Source organism: Anomaloglossus baeobatrachus, chromosome 3 (assembly GCF_048569485.1).
Source record: "Anomaloglossus baeobatrachus isolate aAnoBae1 chromosome 3, aAnoBae1.hap1, whole genome shotgun sequence".
Classification (NCBI taxonomy): domain Eukaryota; kingdom Metazoa; phylum Chordata; class Amphibia; order Anura; family Aromobatidae; genus Anomaloglossus; species Anomaloglossus baeobatrachus.
In genome coordinates, this window is record NC_134355.1 from 696760649 (window position 1) to 696786653 (window position 26005).

General features: G+C 51.9%; 1 non-coding gene across 1 annotated transcript; it reads right to left on the reverse strand.

The window, feature by feature from the left end:
- Positions 1 to 12960: 12960 nt before the first annotated feature.
- TRNAS-AGA (transfer RNA serine (anticodon AGA)) lies at positions 12961 to 13042 on the reverse strand. Its single transcript has one exon. It is a non-coding gene; the product is annotated as a tRNA-Ser (tRNA).
- Positions 13043 to 26005: the final 12963 nt, after the last annotated feature.

The window sequence follows — 26005 nt, forward strand, 5'->3', positions numbered from 1 at the left end:
CCGGCTCTAAACACTGCGGGTGCAGACTGTGCTGTACAGACAACAGCTGACTGACTGCAGATATCTATTCCAGATGTAGGTAGTGGGCTCAGGAGCGGAGTCTGCTGTATACACTGCGGGTGCAGACTGTGCTGTACAGACATCACCTGACTGACTGCAGATATCTATTCCAGATGTAGGTTGTGGGCTCAGGAGCCGAGTCAGCTGTATACACTGCGGGTGCAGACTGTGCTGTACAGACAACACCTGACTGACTGCAGATATCTATTCCAGATGTAGGTAGTGGGCTCAGGAGCGGAGTCTGCTGTATACACTGCGGGTGCAGATTGTGCTGTACAGACAACACCTGACTGACTGCAGGTATCTATTCCAGATGTAGGTAGTGGGCTCAGGAGCGGAGCCTGCTCTATACACTGCGGGTGCAGACTGTGCTGTACAGACAACACCTGACTGACTGCAGGTATCTATTCCAGATGTGAGTTGTGGGCTCAGGAGCCGAGTCTGCTGTATACACTGCGGGTGCAGACTGTGCTGTACAGACATCACCTAACTGACTGCAGGTATCTATTCCAAATGTAGGTAGCGGGCTCAGGAGCGGAGCCTGCTCTATACACTGCGGGTGCAGACTGTGCTGTACAGACAACACCTGACTGACTGCAGGTATCTATTCCAGATGTAGGTAGTGGGCTCAGGAGCCGAGTCTGCTGTATACACTGCGGGTGCAGACTGTGCTGTACAGACAACACCTGACTGACTGCAGATATCTATTCCAGATGTAGGTAGCGGGCTCAGGAGCGGAGCCTGCTCTATACACTGCGGGTGCAGACTGTGCTGTACAGACAACACCTGACTGACTGCAGGTATCTATTCCAGATGTAGGTAGCGGGCTCAGGAGCCGAGTCTGCTCTATACACTGCGGGTGCAGACTGTGCTGTACAGACAACACCTGACTGACTGCAGATATCTATTCCAGATGTAGGTTGTGGGCTCAGGAGCCGAGTCTGCTGTACACACTGCGGGTGCAGACTGTGCTGTACAGACATCACCTGACTGACTGCAGATATCTATTCCAGATGTAGGTTGTGGGCTCAGGAGCCGAGTCTGCTGTATACACTGCGGGTGCAGACTGTGCTGTACAGACATTACCTGACTGACTGCAGGTATCTATTCCAGATGTAGGTAGTGGGCTCAGGAGCCGAGTCTGCTGTATACACTGCGGGTGCAGACTGTGCTGTACAGACAACACCTGACTGACTGCAGATATCTATTCCAGATGTAGGTAGCGGGCTCAGGAGCGGAGCCTGCTCTATACACTGCGGGTGCAGACTGTGCTGTACAGACAACACCTGACTGACTGCAGGTATCTATTCCAGATGTAGGTAGCGGGCTCAGGAGCGGAGCCTGCTCTATACACTGCGGGTGCAGACTGTGCTGTACAGACATCACCTGACTAACTGCAGGTATCTATTCCAGATGTAGGTAGTGGGCTCAGGAGCCGAGTCTGCTGTATACACCGCGGGTGCAGACTGTGCTGTACAGACAACACCTGACTGACTGCAGATATCTATTCCAGATGTAGGTAGCAGGCTCAGGAGCCGAGTCTGCTCTATATGTGATGTCCTGGACCCCAGGGGTCACAGGTAATAACACCTACCACATTACACACACACCCCCATACCTTGTGAGGACACATCAGTCACCCGAAAGGGAGACCTGATGCCTCCCTCAGGGCCAGTAGGGCACACCAGGTGGGCGGAGTCAGGCAGAAAGACACGCCCACCGAGGAGACTACTGCCCTGAGGCAGGAAATACAAACAGTTTAAGTTTAGGAGAGCGACAGGGAGAGAAGGAGAGTTATAGAGCTGTCAGGGACCCAGGTAGGAGCCTGGGATCCCCTTAACGTCAGGCAGGCAGACGGTGGTGGCCGCCTGCAGGAGTACCGGTACAGCAACTGGCGGAACTGTAGGGACCGGGCCAGTGTTGGAGCCCGCTGGCCCTGAACCGGGGAGTCAACCGTTTACCGGAGCACCAGAAACCGGGTACTCAGACCCTGTCCTAGCTTAGAAGCCACTGAGTATAGGCAAATTAACTGATTGCAGTCTGGATCTCACGGGTTCATCCTCACCCAAACTCCCGAAAGAAGGCAAAAGCCCACCGATACCGGGTGAGAGCCACCGCCAAGGGCCAAACATCCGACAGACCAGCACCTGCGGGCAACCGAGGGCTCCTCCGGCAGCTCAACGCCGGGGAGCGGGCTACCACTGTCCAGGCAGGGGAGCCAACAGTCAAACAAGAGGTGCAAGGGAAAAGGGCCACTATCAGCCTCACAAGGGACACAAGCAGCCGGCTGCGGGACCCGACCATACCCGAACTTTGGTTTACCAGTGACTCTGAGTGTGAATTAATCGTGAGTACACCAGTGCCACCCGGGCACGACACTGCACCACAGCACGGCACCCTGCACCCCGACAACAACACCATCGCCAGCACGTCCCCACCGGGCCCCGGGACACACCGCCCCTACCCACGGAGGGGCTAATGTGATGCCCTGGACCCCAGGGGTCACAGGTAATTTCATCAGTGACATACACACACACCCCCATCCCCTGTGAGGTCACACACATGTCACCCGTTAGGGAGACCTGATGCCTCCCCCAGGGCAAGTAGAGCACTCCAGGTGGACGGAGTCAGGCGGAAAGACACGCCCACCGAGGAGACTACTGTCCTGGGGCAGGAAGTTCAAACAGTTAGTTTCTAGACAGAGTTGAGAGTTGACAGTGACAGGAGGCGGAAGAGGAGAGAAACTGTCAGGGACCCGGGTAGGAGCCTGGGCCCCTTGGAAAACGTCAGGCAGGCAGGCGGTGGTGGCCGTCTGCAGGAGTACCGGTACAGCAACCGGCGGAACCGTACGGACCCGGCCTGGGTTGTGGCCCGCCGGTCCCGAACTGGGGAGTCAAACGTGTACCAGAGCACCAAACAGAAGGGTACTCAGACCTCGTCCTAGCTTAGAAGCCACTGAATATAGGCAAATTGACTGATTGCTGGCCGGACCTCAGGGGTTCATCCACAACCAAAGTCCCGAAAGAAGGCAAAAGCCCACCGAGAACGCGTGAGCGCCACCGCCAAGGGCCAAGCACCCGACGGTCCAGCGCCTGCGGGCAACCGAGGGCTCCTCCGGCAGCTCAACGCCGGGGAGCGGGTCACCGCTGCTTAGGCAGGGGGGGCCGAGACACTAACATCAAGAGGTGCATGGGAATAGGGGCCACCATCAACCCCTCAGGGGACATCAGCAGCCAACCGTGGGGACCGACCACTACCGAACTTTGGTTTACCAGTGACTCGGTGTGAATTAATCGTGAGTACACCAGTGCCATCCGGGCACGACACACTACACCGCGACACGGCGCCCTGCACCCCGACTACAACAACCACCAACCTTTACAGTCCCCCATCGGGCCCCGGGACACACCGCCCCTACCCACGGAGGGGCTAACATCTTGGCTGCGGCCGCAACACCGATCCCGGACGAGCCCGCCATTACTCCAGCCGCAGCGGTGGTGCTTCTCCCATCACCACGACCCGTGGGTGGCATCACGACCCGTTACACGACCACCATCCTCCCACCGCCTACTCCCCTTTAACAAGAGTGACGTGGCCCCCGGTCCGGAGGCGATCGTGCCACCGACAACCCGAGCCCGGACCTCGAGTGGCTCGGCCCGAGCAAGCGGAGGAAGCGGCCGGGCCCCTCTCAGGGCGGTACACTAACATCTAGGCTGCGGCCACAACACCGATCCCGGACGAGCCCCAATCACTCCAGCCGCAGCGGTGGTGCATCCCGTCACCATGACCCGTGGGTGGCGTCACAACCCGTCCGACGATAATGCGGCCCCCGGATGCGCACCTCGTCCCACGCCACCAACCCACTGCCTCCCCTTAACAGAGCGACATGGCCCCCGGTCCGGAGGCGCTCGTGCCACCGACAACCCGAGCCCGGACCTCGAGCGGCTTGGCCCAAGCAGCAGAGAGCGGACGAGCCCCTCTCAGGGTGGTACACATCGACTCTTCTGGCTTCACGAACAGCATTCGGACAGTCCATTTACCTGTGGAAGTGCGCCTTAGAAGTATCCGTCAGCGGCGTCCTGCCGAAAAAGTTGAAGTTCCGCCATCTTAGCGCGAAAGTTTCCCGCTCGAGTCGTCTTCCCCAAGCAGTGAAGGCGCGAAGGTGAAGCCCTGCCCCCAAAGGAGAAGTGCTGAGAGAAAACCAAGGGGGAGGCGGGCGAGGAGGCTGCCTGATGTAACCGAGAAGATAAAAAGGGAGGGACTCCAGGACCCTGCATCCGTTCCGTTCCTGGACCCCGTTGGTGTAGAAGCAGCATGTCCGCCCCGTCTGGCAAGCCCGAAGAACCCGCGCCCGGAGCATTGGCGTGGCTGAAGGCCCAGGCGATGCTGCTGTGTCACCGCCGCCAGGTGGAACTGCGCCGCCTGATGGCCCGGTGGACGGCCGAGGTGGAGGAGCTGGTTACAGCCGCGCGGTTGTACGAGGTGGAGGCTATTTTTGAGGAGCGGGTAGGTGACCCACGCCCCTATGTCCCTGAGAGACCGGCCGCTGCGGCCGAGGGACCCGGTCTTCCCCTGGCCCCTATCCAGTCTCCCCTGCTGCCCGCGCCGGCTGCCGGCCTCTCTCCCCCCAGCCCGCTGGCGCCTCCACCGGCAGTGGAGGCCGCGGTCCAGGCCCAAGGAGATCCTCCCGCGGGGAAGACCGCCAGCAGACAAGGGGAAGCTACAGTTCCCGCGTGGGCTTCAGCAACAGCGCCCGCCCAAGACGCGGATGCCGAGGCGGCCCAGGGCCTGTGGCCACCAGGGACGGCAGCGTGGCTGGAGAACAAGTTGGCACAGTTCTGTATCCAAGTACGGGTCGAATCAATGGAAGCAGGGGATACGGGAGATGGCAGCCGTGGTGCGGGTGAACGAGAGGCCCGCCTCGGAGAATGCGCCCCTGCAGGATCCAGCCTCCCCCGACCCACCGGTCCGGCAGGATGCCGGACCCGTCTGTGGTCAGACCCGTGAATCCCGTTTGGGTCCTCAGCTGCACGTCCGAGCCTCTACGCCGCCGACCCACGATGAGAAGTAGGCCCCGGACCTCCCGTTGTCACGAAAAGTACCCGTCCCTGTTGGGATTTGTGAAAACCCCCGTTTAACCCTGTTGCGTGAGTGACTGCTCATAGACAAGGCCGTGGACTTGCCGGCCACCCAAAAACTTTTGGGCTTGTAAATATTGCACTATCTGCCCCCTTAACATGCCTTCCCATTCTGTTAGCCTCCGGAAAGGCAGATTGGAGGTAGGACCCGCAGCAGAGCAGGCTGGGGTCCGGTCACCACCGGGACCGGTGACCATCCTCCGGGGAGCCTTGAGCAACTACCGGGTGCGCCGCACCCTACCCGTTCCTGCCTGGGTGATCTGGCCATGTTCCTGTTTCCGGACTAGGGAAAAGGGGTGCTGCATATTTCTTAGGGGCAGCATCAAGGCTAGGTTGTTTGGGTGGGAAAGGCGGAAGGACATGAACCCGTTCCGTTAAATAAAGTTATGCAACGTTAAAGTAAAATACCTCCCGTTATGGGAAGACCTGCATAAATCATATATTGTACAAATGTTATTATAATTGTAAATGTTTCCCGTTTTACTGTTTTTACAGTTGAAAGAAAAATAAAAATAAACCGGAGTTGGTCGGGCAGCCCGTGGACGGTCTGTATTAAACCAAGGGGGAATGTGACGCCCTGGACCCCAGGGGTCACAGGTAACAACATCTACCACATTACTCACACACCCCCATCCCTTGTGAAGACACATCATTCACCCGAAAGGGAGACCTGATGCCTCCCTCAGGGCCAGTAGGGCACACCAGGTGGGTGGAGTCAGGCGGAAAAACACGCCCACCGAGGAGACTACTGCCCTGAGGCAGGAAATACAAACAGTTTAAGTTTAGGAGAGCGACAGGGAGAGGAGTGGAGTTGTAGAGCTGTCAGGGACCCGGGTAGGAGCCTGCGATCCCCGTAACGTCAGGCAGGCAGATGGTGGTGGCCGCCTGCAGGAGTACCGGTACAGACACCGGCGGAACTGTAGGGACCAGGCCAGGGTTGGAGCCCGCCGGCCCTGAACCGGGGAGTCAACCGTTTACTGGAGCACCAGAAACCGGGTACTCAGACCCCGTCTTAGCTTAGAAGCCACTGAGTATAGGCAAATTAACTGATTGCAGTCTGGACTTCACGGGTTCATCCTCACCCAAAGTCCCGAAAGAAGGCAAAAACCCACCGATACCGGGTGAGAGCCACCGCCAAGGGCCAAACATCCAACGGGCCAGCGCCTGTGGGCAACCGAGGGCTCCTCCGGCAGCTCAACGCCGGGGAGCGGGCTACCACTGTCCAGGCAGGGGAGCTAACAGTCAATCAAGAGGTGCAAGGGAAAGGGGCCACCATCAGCCTCACAAGGGACACAAACAGCCGGCTGCTGGACCTGACCATACCCGAACTTTGGTTTACCAGTGTCTCTGAGTGTGAATTAATCGTGAGTACACCAGTGCCATCCGGGCACGACACTGCACCGCAGCACGGCACCCTGCACCCCGACAACAACACCATCGCCAGCACGTCCCCACCGGGCCCTGGGACACACCGTCCCTACCCACGGAGGGGCTAACATCTAGGCTGCGGCCACAACACCGATCCTGGACGAGCCCCCATCACTCCAGCCGCAGCGGTGGTGCATCCCGTCACCACGACCCATGGGTGGCGTCACGACCCGTCCGACGATAATGCGGCCCCCGGCTGCGCACCTCGTCCTACACCACCACCTCACTGTCTCCCTTTAACAGAGCGACGTGGCCCCAGGTCCGGAGGCGCTCGTGCCACCGACAACCCGAGCTCGGACCTCGAGCGGCTCGGCCCGAGCAGCGGAGAGCGGCCGAGCCCCTCTCAGGACGGTACTTATACACTGCGGGTGCAGACTGTGCTGTGCAAACATCACCTGACTGACTGCAGGTATCTTTTCCAAAAGTAGATAGAGGTGTACCGCCTTAGCGCTAGCAGCCGGGCTGCTGCTCGGATCCGAATCCGCGGTGGCTCGAGGGGTCTTCGGATCCAGGAGAGGTTGCACGGACACTCGAAATAAAAGGGGGTATTTACAGGGGATTTTGTGGTTAGAGTTCATGACGCCACCCACGGTGTGTGGTAAGGTGGAATACCACCTCTGCTTTTGAGAGCGCCCGGTGGCAGTGGAATGGCAGCCAGGTGTTTAACCCCTCCGTGGGTAGGAGTAAGTGCCCCGGGGCTTGGTGATGGTGAGAGGGGAGCACCGTTGGGTAGGAAAGGGTCACTGCATACGCACTCAGTCCAATAACGCTGACACCGACAACTTGTAAACCGGAATTCTTAGCACCGCTGTAGAAGGGAGGGAGCACACTGGGATCCCGTGCCCGATGGTGTTGCTTGTTAGCCCGTGACCTTTTCCTTGGCACTTTCTTCGCTGGTTGGCCCCTGTAGTGTAAAGCTAGTCGGGTCCCGCTCACCCGTATGGCTAACGCAGTGAGCTTGCTCTCAGGGTTCACGCTTGGGATTTTCTGGACTGTGTATTGGGAAAGTCCTATCCCCCTCGTTGCGCTAGTACCCCGATTTTGGAGCGGGTGGAGGACGAATCATGAAGTCTTCGCCCTCATCGGGTAAATTACCAGGACGCTTGAAGCTACTTCCCGGCCTAGGGTCCACGTACCCCTCCGTGCCCTGGCCCCTGCCTGGAGATGGTTCAAGACCACCGGCTGTCCTTCTCGGCAGTTCCGTGCCCCTTGACACGATCCCCTGCGACCAGGGTTCCAGCTCCTACCAGGCCCAGACCAACGTCTGCCACCTAGTAACTGAGGAGCACAGCTCCTGACCTCCTCCAACTAACTTGTGACCTCTCCTCTCAAGAGTCACCACTCAACTGACGACTGCTGACCTTTCTAACCAAGCCCCAAATGGGCGGCCCTATTCCCTTCAGGCTACCCATTGTGTGTCTGGTGGGTGTGGTGCATAGTGTTTCTAGGATTTTTAATTGGCTTGTTCTTAGCAACACCAAAGGCCAGGGACCCGTAACCAAGGAGGAGATGGACACCATGCAGAAGGGCAGATTGCACAATGTCCTGTGACGTCCTGATAGGTCAGGGCATCACAGAGGCTCGTGTAATGACTCCAATATGTCATGTGACCTTCCTGACGCCTCACACACAAATCCTAAAGGACGTGAGGCCTTCTGGATCCACAGGAGCCGTCACTAGTACACATGGACTGAAGGGGGAAGAGGAAAGTTCAAGACTCCTGTAAAGTAATAAACATTATTTTTCCTTTCTTTCTCTTTTCCATTTTTTTCTTTCCCTTCTTTTATCCCTCCGTTCATCCTGCTCAGCTTCTGCTTATTGTCCTGTTACTAATTCTGCAGATGCACAGTTCTCCCATATGGTCTAGAGGTCAATTTGTAATAATAAAATTATAAATGGCAGCTTATATAAGTGTTTATGGCAAAACCAGTCAGTGAGTCCAGGCAGTGGGAGCAGTAGACCTCTTTCAGGGTGGTGGTTGGTAGGTCAGGGCAGTGGAAGCAGTAGATCTCTTTCAGGGTGGTGGTCGGTAGGTTAGGGCAGTGGGAGCAGTAGAACTCTTCCAGGGTGGTGGTTGGTAGGTCAGGGCAGTGGGAGCTGTAGAACTCTTTCATGGTGGTGGTCGGTAGGTCAGAGCAGTGGGAGCAGTAGACCTCTTTCAGGGTGGTGGTCGGTAGGTTAGGGCAGTTGGAGCAGTAGACCTCTTTCAGGGTGGTGGTCGGTAGATCAGGGCAGTTGGAGCAGTAAACCTCTTTCAGGGTGGTGGTCGGTAGATCAGGGCAGTTGGAGCAGTAGACCTCTTTCAGGGTGGTGGTCGGTAGAGCAGGGCAGTTGGAGCAGTAGACCTCTTTCAGGGTGGTGGTCGGTAGGTCAGGGCAGTGGGAGCAGTAGACCTCTTTCGGGGTGGTGGTCGGTAGGTTAGGGCAGTGGGAGTAGTAGACCTCTTCCAGGGTGGTGGTCGGTAGGTCAGGGCAGTGGGAGCAATAGACCTCTTTCAGGGTAGTGGTTGGTAGGTCAGGGCAGTGGGAGTGGTAGACCCCTTTCAGGGTGGTGGTCGGTAGGTCAGGGCAGTGGGAGCAATAGACCTCTTTCAGGGTGGTGGTTGGTAGGTCAGGGCAGTGGGAGCAGTATACCTCTTTCAGGGTGGTGGTCGGTAGGTCAGGGCAGTGGGAGCAATAGACCTGTTTCAGGGTGGTGGTCGGTAGAGCAGGGCAGTTGGAGCAGTAGACATATTTCAGGATCAGCAGGTCAGGGTGGTAATCAGTAGGTCAGGGTGGTGGACTCTAATGTTTGTGAACACAATTAACCAGTAAACAATATAATACTGATGTGTGAATTTAGGCAGATTCCATCATCACTATAAGGCCTCATTCACACATCAGTTTTTTTGATCCGTCTTTCATCACTATTTGTTGCCAAAACCAGGAAAGTCTCCAAACCACAGAACCAGCGTCCATCTTCAATTACAGTTTTCCTCTTTGAGTTCCACGTTAGACTTTATCAACAAACACTGATTAAACTCTGCCGTGTGAATGACGACTGATATTGTTTTTCAGTTAATATTTATTAATAACTCTTCACAAAAACCTCTAAAATTAGTTTTTTTCAGGATAAACAAAAAAAAAAAAAAAGTCAATTTCCCTTCCCGGGAGATGAACCCAAGATTGGTTGGGTGAAAACCCGACATCATCCTTCATTGTAAACTAAACTAGAGGAAACAGCGCAGAAATAATATAAAAACCTCCCAGGACGCTGTGTGAGCGATTATAATCCACTGGAATAAGAATCATCCTGAGAACATCTGAATGTAGAGGAAATTCCCAATATTCTGCGGTGTCGTCCTCTGAACCAAAAAATCATCAGTCTGCATCAACCACTAATGATTCCTCTGCAGAAGCTGACTCTGTTGTGTCTTCATGTAAGCTCAGAGGATGCAGATGTCGCGGGCGGAGGAGGGGACGCCACGCTCTCCCACTGCTCGGGTCCGGCTGCCGCTGCTGCCGCGGCCGCTGCTGCTCGGTGGCTCGAGCGATGGGCCGGATCCCGGGGACTCTAGCGGCGCTCCTCGCCCGTGAGTGAAAGGGGTTTGGTTGTGGGGATTGTTTATTGTCCATGACGCCACCCACAGTTGTGGTGATTGTGTGGACACCACCGCTGCTCTGGCTGGGGATCCCGGGAGTGGTGGTATGGAGCAGCCAGTTGTTGAATGTGGGTAGGGGATTGGTGGTCCCGGGGCCCAGTGATGGGGTTGGGATGATGGACAGGCGGGTTATGGGGCCTGTGGAGGTGCAGGGGTGCAGGGGCCGTGCTGTGCCGCACGGCACGGAGGTACTCACTCAGCCAGTAAACACGACACAGTTCTCGGTAAACAAACGGCTGGTTGGACGGGTCCCTCGGATGGCCACGGTGCTGATGTTCCCTGCAGTTGACGGTGACGGTCTCTTCCCTGCACCTATGTGTAGTCAGTTGGTAGCGATGGGTTCCCACCGGTAACCCACTCCCCAGCTTGGATATGAGCCGGAGGAGCCCTTCTCTTGCCCGCAGGCGCTGGCCCTGGGAAACTGGTGCCTTGGCGGTGGCGGTGTCTCCCCTCAATGGTTGGACTGTTGCCTTCAAACGGGACTTGGTTGTTAGGAGACAGTCGTCCCCTTCACTGATGGATTTGGCAAATTATGGCGACTCCTAGCCTTGCCGGGATCTGAAAGGCCCCTGCCCTGGTGCTGACTGTTCTTTGTATACCGCTCCAGTACCGCCGGGCCACCACCCGTCCACGGTCCTTTCGGCAACCTCCGATCAGTCTCGCCTGCAGACAGTCACCGCCGTCTGCCAACCTTGCTGTCTCAGTCCGGGGCACACACCCGGACTAACTTCAGGCTTTCTTTCTGTCACTTTCCTCCTTCTCCACTTTCCCTCCTTCTACTTCACTGTTTACTCCTTCACTCCCCTAGCTTAACTGCCTGGTTTTCCCGCCTCCAGGGCTGTGAACTCCTCGGTGGGCGGAGCCAACCGCCTGGCCCACCCCCTGGTGTGGACACCAGCCCCTGGAGGAAGGCAACAAGTTTTTCAGTTTTGACTTTGGTGTACCTGCAGGGAATGTGGGGTGCGTGTGGTGTTGTGACCTGTGACCCCTGGCTTGCCCAGAGCGTCACACAGACGTCTCTGTGGAGCAGTCGATTAGCGCGTTTGGCTGTTTACCAAAAGGTTGGTGGTTCAAGCCCACCCAGAGACAATGGTCATTTTGGCTTGACCCCAGGTGAAGAAGGTTCCATGTTGTCTTTCTTTTGTTCTCCCGACAAATATCTCTGTTTCTCGCTGCCTATCTTTTGAACTCCTTGAGTTAGAATGGAGGAGACCTTTCAAGAAGAGCTCTTTGTATGTGGCCGGAAGGAGCTTATGTATTAAAGGGAAACATCTTGCAAGTTCTCATGTATCACCCCCAGGATAAATTACAGAGTCCAGTAAACCCCTAGCTCCTATGTAAAGCGTTGGTGGTATAGTGGTGAGCATAGCTGCCTTCCAAGCAGTTGACCTGGGTTCGATTCCCGGCCAACGCAGAAGATAATTTTTTACATTCCCTGTAAATCTTCCTCAGAAAGTCACACCTTTTTTAACACCTTCCTGACCAGGCCACATTTTTGACAATTTACAAAACCTGTTTTTTTAGGCGGATAAATTAACATTTGAAGTTATTTTGAGGGTTCTCTATGTCAGAGCCCCCCTCCCACCCAGAAGACCCCATTTTATAAACTGCACCCTTTTATATATTCAAAACCACATTCGGATATTGTATTAACCTTTCAGGTGCTTCATAGGATGCAAATAAAAAATACATTTATTATTAAAATATTTCTTCAGCCCCTTCACAGAGATAAGAGCAGAAAGTGACCGCACACTTTGTAGTGCAATCTCCTGAGGACAATAGTGCCGCACATACGGATGGAAACCCCCGGCCACACGGAGGAGCGGAGGGGGGGGACGATATGTGGCATTTGGAGCAAATATTTTAATGGAATACACAGGGGACGTCATGTCACATTGGCAGACCCCTGAATGTGAAAAAAAAGAGAAAGCCCCTCCAGTGACCCCCATACTGAAAATTACACCCCTCTGGAAGGTGCTCTATATTGTGCCCTGTACAGGGGCGATACCGTCTGTTCCACACTGAGATGTTACACTAGAGTCTCCATCGAATTCTCCACAATATATGATTCAGACCAGGAGCCCCTGACAGATCAGCCGGTCCAGGGACGTCTCGCGGTGTCTCCGTCCTCTCACACCGCTCTGCCCCGATGGAGGATTTACATCTGTGAGTTTATATTATTGTAGCGCATTACCGGTGGCCGCGATCAGATCAGATCTACAGGAAAAATGTTCAGTTATATATTACCAAAATTATTCTACATAATCCACTTTTTTGGGAATTAAACACTGAATGTGAATCCAGGAAAATATATTATACCCATATTCCGTATTCATTACCATATTCGACTGTATGTTGGATATACCGTATTGACCTGTACCTTGGATATTCCTATATTCACTGTATATTCCGCATATACTGCAATCAAGGTCACGTTACCAGCCAATAAATCAAGGCTACTGAACTCATACAGTCTGTTTATTTGAAATATGAACGAGGGTTTAGCTGTATACCGGACATTCACAGTGTTACGTGAAAGAAGGCAGAAAGGTGTCAACTACTGATGACTCTCAGTTCCTTTTAACAAATTTTTTTATCTCTACTGGCTAACACGGTACAAAGATATATTTTTCCAGGAAAAGAATCATAGAGCACAATACTCCGTACATAAAAGCTCATCAAAAAGACTCTCCTCGTAGTCGGCAGGATTTGAACCTGCGCGGGGAGACCCCAAAGGATTTCTAGTCCATCGCCTTAACCACTCGGCCACGACTACAGCTGTGAGTGCTGCTTGTGGAGTCACCGGCTCATTATCTACACAATTTACCCTATTCTGAGGGGGGAGGGGAACATCAGTGTCACCGACTCAGCACTCAACTCCACAATGTGACGAAAGGAAGAAAGTCACCTCCTACTGTAATAGGGAGGAACTGGATTAGGACTAAGAAGTTAATAGTCCCACTATTAAAAAAAAAAAGGCAGGCATCGATCCCGCAACCTCTCCCATGCTAAGCAATTGCTCTACCATCTGAGCTAACCTCCTTGTTGTTGGGAAGAAGCATGTCTTTTTATCTTACTTCTAACCATTGGCAGCTGACCTGTTCTACAGGTATCTATTCTAGATGTAGGTAGCGGGGTCAGGAGCCGAGTCTTCTCTATACACTGCGGGTGCAGACTGTGCTGTACAGACAACACCTGACTGACTGCAGGTATCTATTCTAGATGTAGGTAGTGGGCTCAGGAGCCGAGTCTGCTGTATACACTGCGGGTGCAGACTGTGCTGTACAGACATCACCTGACTGACTGCAGGTATCTATTTCAGATGTAGGTAGTGGGCTCAGGAGCCGAGTCTGCTGTATACACTGCGGGTGCAGACTGTGCTGTACAGACAACACCTGACTGACTGCAGGTATCTATTCCAGATGTAGGTAGTGGGCTCAGGAGCCGAGTCTGCTGTACACACTGCGGGTGCAGACTGTGCTGTACAGACAACACCTGACTGACTGCAGGTATCTATTCCAGATGTAGGTAGTGGGCTCAGGAGCCGAGTCTGCTGTATACACTGCGGGTGCAGACTGTGCTGTACAGACAACACCTGACTGACTGCAGGTATCTATTCCAGATGTAGGTAGTGGGCTCAGGAGCCGAGTCTGCTGTATACACTGCGGGGGCAGACTGTGCTGTACAGACAACACCTGACTGACTGCAGGTATCTATTTCAGATGTAGGTAGTGGGCTCAGGAGCCGAGTCTGCTGTATACACTGCGGGTGCAGACTGTGCTGTACAGACAACACCTGACTGACTGCAGGTATCTATTCCAGATGTAGGTAGTGGGCTCAGGAGCCGAGTCTGCTGTATACACTGCGGGTGCAGACTGTGCTGTACAGACAACACCTGACTGACTGCAGGTATCTATTCCAGATGTAGGTAGTGGGCTCAGGAGCCGAGTCTGCTGTATACACTGCGGGTGCAGACTGTGCTGTACAGACAACACCTGACTGACTGCAGGTATCTATTCCAGATGTAGGTAGTGGGCTCAGGAGCCGAGTCTGCTGTATACACTGCGGGGGCAGACTGTGCTGTACAGACAACACCTGACTGACTGCAGGTATCTATTTCAGATGTAGGTAGTGGGCTCAGGAGCCGAGTCTGCTGTATACACTGCGGGTGCAGACTGTGCTGTACAGACAACACCTGACTGACTGCAGGTATCTATTCCAGATGTAGATAGTGGGCTCAGGAGCCGAGTCTGCTGTATACACTGCGGGTGCAGACTGTGCTGTACAGACAACACCTGACTGACTGCAGGTATCTATTCCAGATGTAGGTAGTGGGCTCAGGAGCCGAGTCTGCTGTATACACTGCGGGGGCAGACTGTGCTGTACAGACAACACCTGACTGACTGCAGGTATCTATTTCAGATGTAGGTAGTGGGCTCAGGAGCCGAGTCTGCTGTATACACTGCGGGTGCAGACTGTGCTGTACAGACAACACCTGACTGACTGCAGGTATCTATTTCAGATGTAGGTAGTGGGCTCAGGAGCAGAGTCTGCTGTATACACTGCGGGTGCAGACTGTGCTGTACAGACAACACCTGACTAACTGCAGGTATCTATTCCAGATATAGGTAGTGGGCTCAGGAGCAGAGTCTGCTGTATACACTGCGGGTGCAGACGACATTACAATACAAACAAAAAATTAGTAAAATAGAAATCCTTCAGTTTTTGATTAAATAACCCCAGAGACAGGAGTCAGACCTCAGCAGTTCTAGTGATCCTGCAGAGAATGGAGCTTCTATTAGTGTCATTACGGTCTGTATAGAACTTTACCAGTGAGAAGGAATGACATCCTCCATATGGTCTAGCGGTCAGGATTCCTGGTTTTCACCCAGGCGGCCCGGGTTCGACTCCCGGTATGGGAAGAATAATATTTTTGTTTTCTGCCCAATTTATTAAAAAGGACTTTGTCACCAGGTTTTTGCTATGTAATCTGAAGACAGCATGCAGTAATGGTTAACCCAGAGACTTCAGGGATGCCTCTCTTATCACACTGTGTGATAGTTTACCTGAAAGCTTTTTTTAACTTTAAGAAATTATCATTGCTAGACTAGGTCAGTATCACTCAGCTAGTCTGGCACACCCCCTGCTGTGATTAGCAGCTCAGTGTCTATGGACATTGTACATACAGTATCGGGTGTGGGCGTGGTTATCTCTCTCAGCTCTGCTGCATTGCTAAATCTAAAAACTCTGATTGCGTCATAACGGTTGCACCCAGTGATACATCAGGGACTCTTTCTATACATCATGTTGCTCCTACAGTAGATGAGGTAGCAAAATCCTGCTGACAGATTCTCTTTAACCCCTTCATGACATATGATGTATATTTACATCATATGTCGTGTCCCTTCCTTTGATGTGGGCTCAGGTAATCTCTGACAGCGGGATTTAAAATGTGCCGGCGGGGAGCGAGTGATTCCCAGCTGCCATTAACATCTGTGAGGTGATCATGGGGGCAGATGGATTGTAATGAAAGCCAGGGGGTCAGCTGATGACCCCCGTATCTGTCATGATGATCCTCCGAGCGACATTCATAGATCGTGATTTCTGCCATTCAGAGCAAGGCAGATGCTCACTCTGATGCACTACAATGGGTTAAATAGCCCAAATCAAACTTAACTCAAGGCCCCAAAATTGTAATCCGGACCATAATTCCACACATTTACGTAATGGTAATAAAATGTATTAATTACAATAGTAGATCCAAAAATATCCCATGAAGTTCACGGGGCGCACGTCAGAGTGGGTCACGGCTGGATCATCAGGATTTTCGACACTGATTGAATATTATTCGGTGATGACAGTGATGTCACTTTGTGATGTAATAATCTGATGAACGTGTTGGCTCCTCCCAGAGCTCTGCAAACTCCACCCCAAAGAGTAGGGCTCCCATATGGGACTTGTCCTTTTCCTCCTTGAGGTCTTTTCCTTTACACCCCTTTGAGGACTTGTCCTTTTCCTCCTTCAGCACTTGTCCTTTTCCCCCTTTGACGACTTGTCCTGTTTCTCCTTGAGGACTCATCTTTTACCCCCTTTGAGGACTTGTCCTTTTCCTCCTTTGATGACTTGTCCTGTTTCTCCTTGAGGACTCATCTTTTACCCCCTTTGAGGACTTGTCCTTTTCCCCCTTTGATGACTTGTCCTGTTTCTCCTTGAGGACTCATCTTTTACCCCCTTTGACGACTTGTCCTTTTCCTCCGTAAGGACATGTACATATACAGATACTGGTCGGTGACCGGCTCATACATGTACATATACAGATACTGGCCGGTGACCGGCTCATACATGTACATATACAGAAACTGGTCGGTGACCGGCTCATACATGTACATATACAGATACTGGCCGGTGACCGGCTCATACATGTACATATACAGATACTGGCCGGTGATCGGCTTATACATGTACATATACAGATACTGGTCGGTGACCGGCTTATACATGTACATATACAGATACTGGCCGGTGACTGGCTCATACATGTACATATACAGATACTGGCCGGTGACCGGCTCATACATGTACATATACAGATACTGGCCAGTGACCGGCTCATACATGTACATATACAGATACTGGCCGGTGACCGGCTCATACATGTACATATACAGATACTGGTCGGTGACCGGCTCATACATGTACATATACAGATACTGGCCAGTGACCGGCTCATACATGTACATATACAGATACTGGTCGGTGACCGGCTCATACATGTAGATATACAGATACTGGCCGGTGACCGGCTCATACATGTACATATACAGATACTGGCCGGTGACCGGCTCATACATGTACATATACAGATACTGGCCGGTGACCGGCTCATACATGTACATATACAGATACTGGTCGGTGACCGGCTCATACATGTACATATACAGATACTGGCCGGTGACCGGCTCATACATGTACATATACAGATACTGGCCGGTGATCGGCTTATACATGTACATATACAGATACTGGTCGGTGACCGGCTTATACATGTACATATACAGATACTGGCCGGTGACTGGCTCATACATGTACATATACAGATACTGGCCGGTGACCGGCTCATACATGTACATATACAGATACTGGCCAGTGACCGGCTCATACATGTACATATACAGATACTGGCCGGTGACCGGCTCATACATGTACATATACAGATACTGGTCGGTGACCGGCTCATACATGTACATATACAGATACTGGCCAGTGACCGGCTCATACATGTACATATACAGATACTGGCCGGTGATCGGCTTATACATGTACATATACAGATACTGGTCGGTGACCGGCTCATACATGTACAGATACTGGCCGGTGACTGGTTCATATATGTACATATACAGATACTGGCCGGTGACCGGCTCATATATGTACATATACAGATACTGGCTGGTGACCGGCTCATACATGTACATATACAGATACTGGCTGGTGACCGGCTCATACATGTACATATACAGATACTGGCCAGTGACCGGCTCATACATGTACATATACAGATACTGGCCGGTGACCAGCTCATACATGTACATATACTGGCCGGTGACCGGCTCATACATGTACATATACAGATACTGGCCGGTGACCGGCTCATATATGTACATATACAGATACTGGCCGGTGACCAGCTCATACATGTACATATACAGATACTGGTCGGTGACCGGCTCATACATGTACATATACAGATACTGGCCGGTGACCAGCTCATACATGTACATATACAGATACTGGTCGGTGACCGGCTCAAACATGTACATATACAGATACTGGTCGGTGACCGGCTTATACATGTACATATACAGATACTGGCCGGTGACCGGATCATACATGTACATATACAGATACTGGCCGGTGACCGGCTCATACATGTACATATACAGATACTGGCCAGTGACCAGCTCATACATGTACATATACAGATACTGGCCGGTGACCGGCTCATACATGTACATATACAGATACTGGTCGGTGACCAGCTCATACATGTACATATACAGATACTGGCCGGTGACCGGCTCATACATGTGTAACGGGGTGCCAGGGGCGCCTCTGGGCTTGTAGTCGTGGCCCCTTCTGTCAGGCTTACCACTGGCTCCGCCGTCACTATCGGGACGGGAGATGTCTTGGTGGGGCAGAGTGTGGTGGTGCAGATGTCGTCCGACGTATAAACACTGTCCAGGCATGGTTCGATGCAAATAAAAGACATTCTTTATTTCACAACTCTTTCCAAAAACCGGCAGTTACAGATGACTTCATGTTCTTTTCTTAGCTGGGGAAAGCCTGCCCTGACGTCTCCTCCAGTGGGGATGTGCCCGGCTACTCTACTTCACCTGGCTCCCACTTATGGCTACCCACAGCCCGGACCCACACCGGGACTGCTTCGCACTATGAGGTTCTGCCCGCTCCTTTTCTCTCCGGCTTCCCTGTTCTTCCAGCTCCCTTCTTTCTTTCTTTCTTTCTGCCCACTCAGCTCCAGACTCTGCCCCTGACTGTTTCTTCTCTCCCGTCCCGGAATCAACTGACTTCAACACACACACACTTCTCTCTCTAAGCTGCCGGCTCCTCCTCTCTCCTGCCCTGTTTCTATGGGGACAGCCGTCCCACCCGGGCTCTAGGGGAAACCCCACTGCACAGTAAAAACATGTTTATTAATAACATCAACAGTAACTACCCCAGAGTGAGGTATCTTCAGGGGGAAACTGCACCTCCTTGTAAGGGGTCTGCCCACCCCTTACACATGTACATATACAGATACTGGCCGGTGACCGGCTCATACATGTAGATATACAGATACTAGCCGGTGACCGGCTCATACATGTACATATACAGATACTGGCCGGTGACCGGCTCATACATGTACATATACAGATACTGGCCGGTGACCGGCTCATACATGTACATATACAGATACTGGTCGGTGACCGGCTCATACATGTACATATACAGATACTGGCCGGTGACCGGCTCATACATGTACATATACAGATACTGGCCGGTGATCGGCTTATACATGTACATATACAGATACTGGTCGGTGACCGGCTTATACATGTACATATACAGATACTGGCCGGTGACTGGCTCATACATGTACATATACAGATACTGGCCGGTGACTGGCTCATACATGTACATATACAGATACTGGCCGGTGACTGGCTCATACATGTACATATACAGATACTGGCCGGTGACTGGCTCATACATGTACATATACAGATACTGGCCGGTGACCGGCTCATACATGTACATATACAGATACTGGCCAGTGACCGGCTCATACATGTACATATACAGATACTGGCCGGTGACCGGCTCATACATGTACATATACAGATACTGGTCGGTGACCGGCTCATACATGTACATATACAGATACTGGCCAGTGACCGGCTCATACATGTACATATACAGATACTGGCCGGTGATCGGCTTATACATGTACATATACAGATACTGGTCGGTGACCGGCTCATACATGTACATATACAGATACTGGCCGGTGACTGGTTCATATATGTACATATACAGATACTGGCCGGTGACCGGCTCATATATGTACATATACAGATACTGGCTGGTGACCGGCTCATACATGTACATATACAGATACTGGCTGGTGACCGGCTCATACATGTACATATACAGATACTGGCCAGTGACCGGCTCATACATGTACATATACAGATACTGGCCGGTGACCAGCTCATACATGTACATATACTGGCCGGTGACCGGCTCATACATGTACATATACAGATACTGGCCGGTGACCGGCTCATATATGTACATATACAGATACTGGCCGGTGACCAGCTCATACATGTACATATACAGATACTGGTCGGTGACCGGCTCATACATGTACATATACAGATACTGGCCGGTGACCAGCTCATACATGTACATATACAGATACTGGTCGGTGACCGGCTCAAACATGTACATATACAGATACTGGTCGGTGACCGGCTTATACATGTACATATACAGATACTGGCCGGTGACCGGATCATACATGTACATATACAGATACTGGCCGGTGACCGGCTCATACATGTACATATACAGATACTGGCCAGTGACCAGCTCATACATGTACATATACAGATACTGGCCGGTGACCGGCTCATACATGTACATATACAGATACTGGTCGGTGACCAGCTCATACATGTACATATACAGATACTGGCCGGTGACCGGCTCATACATGTGTAACGGGGTGCCAGGGGCGCCTCTGGGCTTGTAGTCGTGGCCCCTTCTGTCAGGCTTACCACTGGCTCCGCCGTCACTATCGGGACGGGAGATGTCTTGGTGGGGCAGAGTGTGGTGGTGCAGATGTCGTCCGACGTATAAACACTGTCCAGGCATGGTTCGATGCAAATAAAAGACATTCTTTATTTCACAACTCTTTCCAAAAACCGGCAGTTACAGATGACTTCATGTTCTTTTCTTAGCTGGGGAAAGCCTGCCCTGACGTCTCCTCCAGTGGGGATGTGCCCGGCTACTCTACTTCACCTGGCTCCCACTTATGGCTACCCACAGCCCGGACCCACACCGGGACTGCTTCGCACTATGAGGTTCTGCCCGCTCCTTTTCTCTCCGGCTTCCCTGTTCTTCCAGCTCCCTTCTTTCTTTCTTTCTTTCTGCCCACTCAGCTCCAGACTCTGCCCCTGACTGTTTCTTCTCTCCCGTCCCGGAATCAACTGACTTCAACACACACACACTTCTCTCTCTAAGCTGCCGGCTCCTCCTCTCTCCTGCCCTGTTTCTATGGGGACAGCCGTCCCACCCGGGCTCTAGGGGAAACCCCACTGCACAGTAAAAACATGTTTATTAATAACATCAACAGTAACTACCCCAGAGTGAGGTATCTTCAGGGGGAAACTGCACCTCCTTGTAAGGGGTCTGCCCACCCCTTACACATGTACATATACAGATACTGGCCGGTGACCGGCTCATACATGTAGATATACAGATACTAGCCGGTGACCGGCTCATACATGTACATATACAGATACTGGCCGGTGACCGGCTCATACATGTACATATACAGATACTGGCCGGTGACCGGCTCATACATGTACATATACAGATACTGGTCGGTGACCGGCTCATACATGTACATATACAGATACTGGCCGGTGACCGGCTCATACATGTACATATACAGATACTGGCCGGTGATCGGCTTATACATGTACATATACAGATACTGGTCGGTGACCGGCTTATACATGTACATATACAGATACTGGCCGGTGACTGGCTCATACATGTACATATACAGATACTGGCCGGTGACTGGCTCATACATGTACATATACAGATACTGGCCGGTGACTGGCTCATACATGTACATATACAGATACTGGCCGGTGACTGGCTCATACATGTACATATACAGATACTGGCCGGTGACCGGCTCATACATGTACATATACAGATACTGGCCAGTGACCGGCTCATACATGTACATATACAGATACTGGCCGGTGACCGGCTCATACATGTACATATACAGATACTGGTCGGTGACCGGCTCATACATGTACATATACAGATACTGGCCAGTGACCGGCTCATACATGTACATATACAGATACTGGCCGGTGATCGGCTTATACATGTACATATACAGATACTGGTCGGTGACCGGCTCATACATGTACATATACAGATACTGGCCGGTGACTGGTTCATATATGTACATATACAGATACTGGCCGGTGACCGGCTCATATATGTACATATACAGATACTGGCTGGTGACCGGCTCATACATGTACATATACAGATACTGGCTGGTGACCGGCTCATACATGTACATATACAGATACTGGCCAGTGACCGGCTCATACATGTACATATACAGATACTGGCCGGTGACCAGCTCATACATGTACATATACTGGCCGGTGACCGGCTCATACATGTACATATACAGATACTGGCCGGTGACCGGCTCATATATGTACATATACAGATACTGGCCGGTGACCAGCTCATACATGTACATATACAGATACTGGTCGGTGACCGGCTCATACATGTACATATACAGATACTGGCCGGTGACCAGCTCATACATGTACATATACAGATACTGGTCGGTGACCGGCTCAAACATGTACATATACAGATACTGGTCGGTGACCGGCTTATACATGTACATATACAGATACTGGCCGGTGACCGGATCATACATGTACATATACAGATACTGGCCGGTGACCGGCTCATACATGTACATATACAGATACTGGCCAGTGACCAGCTCATACATGTACATATACAGATACTGGCCGGTGACCGGCTCATACATGTACATATACAGATACTGGTCGGTGACCAGCTCATACATGTACATATACAGATACTGGCCGGTGACCGGCTCATACATGTGTAACGGGGTGCCAGGGGCGCCTCTGGGCTTGTAGTCGTGGCCCCTTCTGTCAGGCTTACCACTGGCTCCGCCGTCACTATCGGGACGGGAGATGTCTTGGTGGGGCAGAGTGTGGTGGTGCAGATGTCGTCCGACGTATAAACACTGTCCAGGCATGGTTCGATGCAAATAAAAGACATTCTTTATTTCACAACTCTTTCCAAAAACCGGCAGTTACAGATGACTTCATGTTCTTTTCTTAGCTGGGGAAAGCCTGCCCTGACGTCTCCTCCAGTGGGTATGTGCCCGGCTACTCTACTTCACCTGGCTCCCACTTATGGCTACCCACAGCCCGGACCCACACCGGGACTGCTTCGCACTATGAGGTTCTGCCCGCTCCTTTTCTCTCCGGCTTCCCTGTTCTTCCAGCTCCCTTCTTTCTTTCTTTCTTTCTGCCCACTCAGCTCCAGACTCTGCCCCTGACTGTTTCTTCTCTCCCGTCCCGGAATCAACTGACTTCAACACACACACACTTCTCTCTCTAAGCTGCCGGCTCCTCCTCTCTCCTGCCCTGTTTCTATGGGGACAGCCGTCCCACCCGGGCTCTAGGGGAAACCCCACTGCACAGTAAAAACATGTTTATTAATAACATCAACAGTAACTACCCCAGAGTGAGGTATCTTCAGGGGGAAACTGCACCTCCTTGTAAGGGGTCTGCCCACCCCTTACACATGTACATATACAGATACTGGCCGGTGACCGGCTCATACATGTAGATATACAGATACTAGCCGGTGACCGGCTCATACATGTACATATACAGATACTGGCCGGTGACCGGCTCATACATGTACATATACAGATACTGGCCGGTGACCGGCTCATACATGTACATATACAGATACTGGTCGGTGACCGGCTCATACATGTACATATACAGATACTGGCCGGTGACCGGCTCATACATGTACATATACAGATACTGGCCGGTGACCGGCTCATACATGTACATATACAGATACTGGCCGGTGACGATCTCATACATGTACATATACAGATACTGGCCAGTGACCGGCTCATACATGTACATATACAGATACTGGCCGGTGACCAGCTCATACATGTACATATACAGATACTGGTCGGTGACCGGCTCAAACATGTACATATACAGATACTGGTCGGTGACCGGCTTATACATGTACATATACAGATACTGGCCGGTGACCGGATCATACATGTACATATACAGATACTGGCCGGTGACCGGCTCATACATGTACATATACAGATACTGGCCAGTGACCAGCTCATACATGTACATATACAGATACTGGCCGGTGACCGGCTCATACATGTACATATACAGATACTGGTCGGTGACCAGCTCATACATGTACATATACAGATACTGGCCGGTGACCGGCTCATACATGTGTAACGGGGTGCCAGGGGCGCCTCTGGGCTTGTAGTCGTGGCCCCTTCTGTCAGGCTTACCACTGGCTCCGCCGTCACTATCGGGACGGGAGATGTCTTGGTGGGGCAGAGTGTGGTGGTGCAGATGTCGTCCGACGTATAAACACTGTCCAGGCATGGTTCGATGCAAATAAAAGACATTCTTTATTTCACAACTCTTTCCAAAAACCGGCAGTTACAGATGACTTCATGTTCTTTTCTTAGCTGGGGAAAGCCTGCCCTGACGTCTCCTCCAGTGGGGATGTGCCCGGCTACTCTACTTCACCTGGCTCCCACTTATGGCTACCCACAGCCCGGACCCACACCGGGACTGCTTCGCACTATGAGGTTCTGCCCGCTCCTTTTCTCTCCGGCTTCCCTGTTCTTCCAGCTCCCTTCTTTCTTTCTTTCTTTCTGCCCACTCAGCTCCAGACTCTGCCCCTGACTGTTTCTTCTCTCCCGTCCCGGAATCAACTGACTTCAACACACACACACTTCTCTCTCTAAGCTGCCGGCTCCTCCTCTCTCCTGCCCTGTTTCTATGGGGACAGCCGTCCCACCCGGGCTCTAGGGGAAACCCCACTGCACAGTAAGAACATGTTTATTAATAACATCAACAGTAACTACCCCAGAGTGAGGTATCTTCAGGGGGAAACTGCACCTCCTTGTAAGGGGTCTGCCCACCCCTTACACATGTACATATACAGATACTGGCCGGTGACCGGCTCATACATATACATACAGATACTGGCCGGTGACCGGCTCATACATGTACATATACAGATACTGGCCGGTGACCGGCTCATACATGTACATATACAAATACTGGCCGGTGACCGGCTCATACATGTACATATACAGATACTGGCCGGTGATCGGCTCATACATGTACATATACAGATACTGGCCGGTGACCGAATCATACATGTACATATACAGATACTGGCCGGTGACCGGCTCATACATGTACATATACAGATACTGGCCGGTGACGATCTCATACATGTACATATACAGATACTGGCCAGTGACCGGCTCATACATGTACATATACAGATACTGGCCAGTGACCGGCTCATACATGTACATATACAAATACTGGCCGGTGACCGGCTCATACATGTACATATACAGATACTGGCCGGTGATCGGCTCATACATGTACATATACAGATACTGGCCGGTGACCGGCTCATACATGTAGATATACAGATACTGGCTGGTGACCGGCTCATACATGTACATATACAGATACTGGCCGGTGACCGGCTCATACTTGTACATATACAGATACTGGCCAGTGACCGGCTCATACATGTACATATACAGATACTGACCGGTGACCGGCTCATACATGTACATATACAGATACTGGCCGGTGACCGGCTCATACTTGTACATATACAGATACTGGCCAGTGACCGGCTCATACATGTACATATACAGATACTGACCGGTGACCGGCTCATACATGTACATATACAGATACTGACCGGTGACCGGCTCATACTTGTACATATACAGATACTGGCCAGTGACCGGCTCATACATGTACATATACAGATACTGGCCGGTGACCGGCTCATACATGTAGATATACACAGTGCTTTTTTTGCGGCGGTAAGTGCCGGTTCGGCGTACCGGAAAATAAGAAGAGCGCTGAGGGCCAGCACCTCTGGCTCTGTCCACATGGCTAATTTGTAAACTATGCAAATTATCCATGTGTGGAGCAGAGGCACAAGCAGAGCAGCTATTGGAGCTGCAGGACCTGCGATGTCTGATGTCACGTACACAGCATCTGTCTGGCGTGCCAGGGTAGCCCGGAAACCCCCT